The sequence below is a fragment of the Schistocerca nitens genome, chromosome 2 (assembly GCF_023898315.1).
Source record: "Schistocerca nitens isolate TAMUIC-IGC-003100 chromosome 2, iqSchNite1.1, whole genome shotgun sequence".
Classification (NCBI taxonomy): Eukaryota; Metazoa; Arthropoda; class Insecta; order Orthoptera; family Acrididae; genus Schistocerca; species Schistocerca nitens.
The window spans coordinates 689,861,413-689,868,794 of record NC_064615.1 but is presented as its reverse complement, the minus strand read 5'-3'; positions in this window follow the sequence as shown (position 1 = coordinate 689,868,794).

Sequence of the window (7,382 nt, the reverse complement as noted above, 5' to 3'; positions counted from 1 at the left end):
ATGTGGGACTACCCAACAAACACTACTCCGTTTGATAGGTGCCCTGACGTCATCACTGAAATGGTTTTCCGTTGACCGAAATGCCATCTTCCGTGAAGAATACGGTCGTACGGACATCTTTTGACAGTTTGCATGATTATATCATGAATCAAACACAGGACGGGGAAATAGCTGTTTGTTGCTTCAATTTTGGTCACCAGTGTATATGTACTACACTGATTGGTTGAAAACATTTTCCATCAGGCTATCTTATACTGTGATTGACTGGAAAAAAATTCCTCACCATCTCTGATTTTTAAATTTCCCATCATTTCCATCTTTTTTAAATTTAGCACAGTCTTGACGAAATCGTGCATTCAAGGTCCTTGATGTCATTGAACCTGACATGTGGGCTATCTTTGGCAGAACTTGCACTTTCCATGGTCAAGTAGTTGCCATCTTTGGTTGTGATGTCAGTGTTATTGCATTCTTCAGTAACACATTTAAACTGGATCAGAATCAGTTTAGCATTCCTACTACTAGCCAGTTAATAACGTCAGATATATAGTTCTATTGTAAAACATGTTGCATTATCTCCCCCCCCCCTCAAAATGGTGCTTGGTGATGTGATGAAAGTGCCATCTTTGAACCACCAGTAACATAGACTCATTGAGGCCTAAGGGGAACTGTCAACTCTTTCTGTCTTGCCTCTGAACAAATTGCTTTTAGCCACATCTTTTTTTGTATTGCTACAGAACAAAAACACATTTAATTTAGCCATGGAAATAGCATTGTGACACTTCATTTGAGAATCCACGGCCTTGGTTTAGGTGCCAGGTGTATATTAATGTGTAATTTTTACAATAAATGCAATCTTTCAGTAGCTGATACCCACTGTCAATTTATGGCACATATATTGCCAGCTTCTAGTATTACAATACAATTTGAGCTGTGAATTCCAATAGCTGATACCTACTGACAGGCACTGTCACATACACTGTCAGCATCTAGTGTTAAAATATCTAGTGTTAGAATAATGATGGAGTTCAGAATGTCTGTCTGTTTGGGACTGTCAGTTATCATTGCATTGCCTTCTTAGCATATTATTTTAGCCACATATGCTCTTTACTGTTACATAACAGTAATGCAGACAATTTAGATGTGGACATAGCATAATGGCACTTAATGCGAGGATCTGCTGTTCATGTTTCAGGCACCAAATTGTACCATAATCAGTAAGTTAGATCAGTAGCGCCAACAAGTAAGTCATGTGTGTTTTTTGCTGTTATAGAACAGTGTACACATGGAAATAACTTGATGATATTTAGTTGGAGGCTCTGTTCTGTCTTGCACCATACGTAGTAAAAAGATAGAACTTTACGCATTACCAAATGAACCTTAATCTGTAAATTAGATCATAGCACCAATAAGTGAGTCATTTGGGTTTCAGTGCTACAGAAGAAATCTTTAAATATTTTGACAAATAATACAGAGAATTTATTTTTGGAATGAGGAACAAAAATTGAACATTGCTTGTTGCCAAGAGGAGTACAGAGAACAAGATGGCAGACTCTTGGGGTACATACTGATTGGCTGCTGGTGTTAAAATACTGGGCCGTGATTGGCTGTTTCGTTTTAATTTTTTTTGGTCATCAGTCTACTGACTGGTTTGATGCGGCCCGCCACGAATTCCTTTCCTGTGCTAACCTTGAAACACGTATGTTGTGCGGCAGCGATGCTGAGACATTGTAGAATCTCTGACCAGAGCAGTTGCGCTCGACTCGCAGTAGCGAGCAGTCAGTCAGTCTGCAGTAGTCAGTCCTCAGTAGTGCTTGGAGTCGGTTGCTAGCAGTAGCGGAGAGCAGTCGGCGGGCGTCGGCATCGCAATGGTCGAGATTCAGGACGAGGTATAATTTATTTAAATAAATAATCATGCAGCTTTGCGCTCATCAGATAATGTAACGAACACTCATTGTAATTTAACTTTCAAAAATCGCCCCCAATAATAATTTGGATTTAAAAACAAATTTACAAACAATCATTCAAATTCCCTCCATTTCCCTTTAACAAAAATTTTTTTAAAAAAAAAAAAAAAAAAAAAAAAAAGGGCAATTGCAATGTTTTTCCTCCAAGCCGCAGCCAACAATAAGAGCAGAATTTTGACATGCAGTTTTAATAAGGTAAGAGATTTATTCTGAATTCGCACAGGGCAAAGACCGACATTTCGGTTAAATTGATTTTTGAGTATCACTGTAGTTTCATTGTCATGGGATTCTCGTTCATTATTTTATGGGAACTTGCACTTGAGTCAGATTGCTAAATTTGTTTAATTGTCTTTGTCATTAATATTTTTGCGGGAAGGTTACGCTTGGCTACCATTTCTAATAAGTATTGTTTTTAAAATTTCTGTGGGAAGGTCACACTTAACTGTGGTTTCATTTCTAATAAATATAGTCTTTCGAATATTCTTGTGGGGAGGTTACACTTGGCGACACCCAGTCCAGGATCGTATTTCGTGTGAATCTTTTGAAAAACAGTCAGATATCTGCTCTTATTGCTTAAATATAATTATAATTTGGCGCAACGCTTTTATTAATTTGTGACTTTCTTTCCTCAGATCATCGGCAATTCGTTGCTCTGTTGTATTTTGTTTGTTGCTTTTGCATTGTGCTTATTTGTTTTGTGATTAATTGTGACTATTGTAAAAATGCCGCGAAAGACTGTGAATAGTGTATCGCGAGGTATTATGAATGAATTTACCGACTTAAACAACGTGAACGATAGTAATTGTGACACGCAGTGTAATGATGGCAATCCTGCGTTTACCGACAATCAGTGCGTTCCAGTCACCTCTAATGATGATTTTTGTCTTAATGATGAACAAACGAACTCGGTTATGTCCTCTGTTGATTTGACAATCGATGACGCGGGACGCTCTATTGTAATGAGCGCTGCCCAACCTAACACAACCGGTTTACTAGATTCAAGTAACGTTCAGGCAAATATTTCAAATGAAAATGAACGGGACACAGAAAGTACGCCGGATTTATTTAATTCCGAAATAGTGAGTGACAATGTATATCCGACTGAGAAACCTTTTTACAAATCTCAGAATAACCAAATGGTTGCAGAAAGTGAAACAATTCGAGATCCTCCATTAAATAGCACAGAGAATAGAAATGCTAATTCTGTATCGGATCCAATTATGGCACTATTGCTGCAACGAGTTAACCAAATTCTTGAAGAGAACAAACAACAGAGTGAAGAGTCCAAACAACAGAATGTAAATCTCAAACAACTTAATGAACAGGTCAAACAACAGAGTGAAAAATTAGATAACAATTCCAGACAGTTAAATGAAAAATTAGATAACAATTCCAGACAGTTAAATGAAAAATTAGATAACAATTCCAGACAGTTAAGTGAACAAATTAGAGCCGTTGCCGCGCAGTGCCATGACACTAAGGAACAGTTACGCGAGGAAATCGAGGCTTGTTCGCGAAAAAGTAGCGAAGAAATTAAGTCTGTTGCTCAGGAATTAAGGGAATTGCAAACAGCTGCAACAGAAACACTCAGAGACGAAATCAGTACAGTCGCTAAACAATGCTCCGAAAAAGCTACACAATTACGCGACGAGTTTAAAGTTATGACGGTAGAACTTTCGCGCACAATGGATGAAAAGATTGACGCGAAATTCGAGCAACAGAACACTCAGATTAACGAACGTCTTAGTCTTCACATACAGAACAGTGATACGCGTTTCCGCAAATTTATTGATGATCAAAATAAAGTAAAACGTCAAGTAATGGAAACAATCACTGCTCAGAGACAGGAAGACAAACGTAAAATGTTTGCGAAGGCAAAAACGTATGTAGACAACAATATTGCTACAGTGTCCGACAAAATTAATACTCTCGAACAGGCGAACACAGAATTAAGTGACGAAATTTCTGACCTAAAATCAAAAACAGATACACACACAGCAGATATTCAAACAGTGACCGATAGACTCGAACAATTAGAGCTAACACAGGATTCCGATGTCGTCAAAGCCGATGTTAGAAAACTGAACGAAACTACAAGTAAATTGCAAAACCAGATTAAGGCCACTGACACTAAAACCGATGATCAGGTTAAAATACTGACTGAAAAATGTGAAGAATTGGCCAGTCGTATTGATGTCATCGAAAGCACTAATGACAATAAATCAGACGATACTTCACCGGTTTCATTCAACCAAACACCTGAATTTCAAAATTTACAGCAGACAATTAATGAGATTGATTCGTCTAATAACACATTGCGTCGAAAACTGTCAAGTTTACAGCAAGAAGTAACAGAGATGAAAAACACTTCAGTTAATAACACAGCACAGCAGACGCCACTTTTCGAACATTTGACAGACTCGCGCAGCGCGCGTAATTTGAGTAACCTACAGAGAGTACGGGACTTAGATTCAGAACAACCACAGTTCAATAGATTATCTTACAATCCTGAACCTGTTCCATCACACAGAGATGATAATTTCGATTACAAACATTTTCTGTCAGTGAGAAAGTTTAAAGTATTTAAAAACGACAGAACACAGATTCACCCGCTAGATTGGATACAACAATTTAGCTTTGCTTTTCCACCGACATTGCCTGTAACACAAAAGCTGAAATTTATTTGTAGCGCGTAATTGACCTCAGGGGATTCATTACGCTTTAATGAATATGTGCCGTAGCGAGCATAGGGCCCCGAGCTGTAGTAGTGCTGTTTCATCTTTAGTTTTCTGCACTGCTGCCTTCTCTTCTACTATCCTTTATATCTATCAAAACAGCTCTTTAACTTTTGCTCTACCTAGAATTAAGAAAAATGTAATGAAAACCGGATATGACAAATTTTTACCGAAAGTGACAATTTTCATTAGGCACTGCAGAACTACCGCCGTAATTTTAATATCAGAAAAAATTTTAATCACCAGTATGTACAAAATTTTCAGCAACAGCGAACGCATTTTAGTAACAATAGACGTTTCTCACCACAACAGCATGAAAGTCAGCCGCTTAACATACCTAACCAACAATGCAGTCTACAAGGTCAACCAAACTTTAATGTTTCGCCGCGTGCACGTATAGTCCCAGCTACAACAAATTGTAACTCACGGCAGCAAAGAAACAACTACGTATAGAAACACACTATTTCAATTCCTATCGCAAATGCACCGTATAGAAGTGACTGTCATGACAGACGTAAAAATAATGAGCTCAATTTTCAGCGTACATTTAATAACAGTCGATCCTTTCAGCAGCAAGAACATCAGCAACAACATATTATAACGAATGAAACAGACAATAGGTGTCATCCATAGCGTAAGATGTCAGGAAGAAATAATAGTACAGTTTAAATAGTCAAAATACCACAGCATCGTCCCGTAAATAACAGCACGTACGACAGAATTTGACCAGACACAGTACAGGTAGCCTATTCCAGTAACGTAAGCAATACTTATTGACACGCAGAATTTTGTTCACGAGAATGTTATTTGAAATATGCTTTGTTGAATGCACCACTTTTATCGCACCCAGATCTTACCAGAAATTTTTCTATTGCCACCGACAGTTCCAATACAGCTTTAGGTGTACACATTTTTCAGGAAATTGAAGAAGATGGTTCTACAGTAATTAAAAACATCGCATTTGCAAGTCGCATTCTCTCACCTGCTGAACGAAATTATTCCGTCACAGAATTGGAAACATTATGTGTTGTTTGGGCTTTTACGAGATTTCGGCACTTTCTTTATGGCAGACATACCACTGTATACACAGATCACAGAGCTATTCAATTCTTACTTTCGGCTAAATTCACTCACGACAGGTTAAGTAGATGGAAACTTTATTTACAGGAATTTAATTTTACGATTGTTCACATTCCCGGCACACAAAATGTTATAGCAGACGCACTTTCTCGTTCTCTCAGCAACAATCAGCAAGACGTAGCAACCAACTTCTGCAAAGCAAATTTCAGCGTCATGTACATTCAAAGAGTTGCATTTGAAAATTTTATTTCATCGTCATTACAGGACATAGCACGAGAGCAAAGCAAAGACAATGTGTGGAAAGAAATTAAACACCTTTGGCAAGATAAGAATAATGTTACGATTAGAAACCACTACACTGTACGCAATGACATTCTGTTTCGCCGCTCTCATCCAGACAGTAACAATTGGTTATTATGCATTCCTGACGAACTGGTTAACAAATTAATCTGGTACACTCATTTAAGCTACGCACATTATGGAGCAAGAAAATGTTTTCTGATACTGAGACAGAACTGTTATTTTGCCAGCATGGAAAAACGTATACGACGAGTTTTAGCGTCATGTAAAATTTGCCAGAAAGCTAAGTCTGACACCACTTCACACATTCCTCCATTATATCCCATTGTACCTGTTAAATTAAGACATATGGCCGCAGTAGACATTTTTGGTCCAATTCCGAGAACTAATAGAGGTTTTTGCTACATCTTTGTCGCTGTTGAACTCACTTCAAAATTTGTTACTTTCACTCCGTTACGTAAAGCTACTGCTAAAACTGTTTCGAAAGCATTTGTAAAGCATTTCTTATTTTATGTAGGGCATGTGATGAAAGTAATTTCTGACAATGGATCACAATTTCGTTCTGTCATATGGACACGCATGTTACGAGCTAGAAACATTTCTCCGATTTATATATCCAGGTACCACGCCTCTTCGAACCCTTGTGAACGACTAATGAAAGAAATTGGTAAACTGTGTAGAATATACTGCCACAAAAGACATGTTAATTGGGACACACACGTACACTCATTTCAAGATGTAATTAATTCCATTCCAAATGAATCCACTATGCTACCTCCGTCTGTTATACTGAAAAACGTTGAACCACCAAACAAAATCAAAGAATTAGTAACATTTCCTACATCTCGTCGATTACGACACCACGAAATAATTGACATTGCGCTGAACAACATCAAACGTGCCGCAGAGCGCCGGAGAAGACAGCAAAAACAGGTTTGTAGACACCGAGATTTTGACGTTGGACAGAAGATATTAGTACGTACACACTATTTATCCAGCAAATTAAAAGGTAAGTGCAGTAAATTTGAACTTCTATACGCAGGTCCATATCGGATTCGCAGCATTCCTCACCCCAATGTTGTACACGTCGAAACTCTGAGAACCAGAAAATCGAAAGGCAACCATCATGTGTCAAACATTAAACCCTTTATCGAATGAAACCACTTTACGATGTAACATGCTATGAGGCCGTTTACACATTTTATGACCACTTATGCAATTATATTCACATGACTAATTACTGATGATTATCGTATTTTTTCTTGGCAAGTGCCCGGCAAGGTAAGGTTAGCAGGTCGCTCTT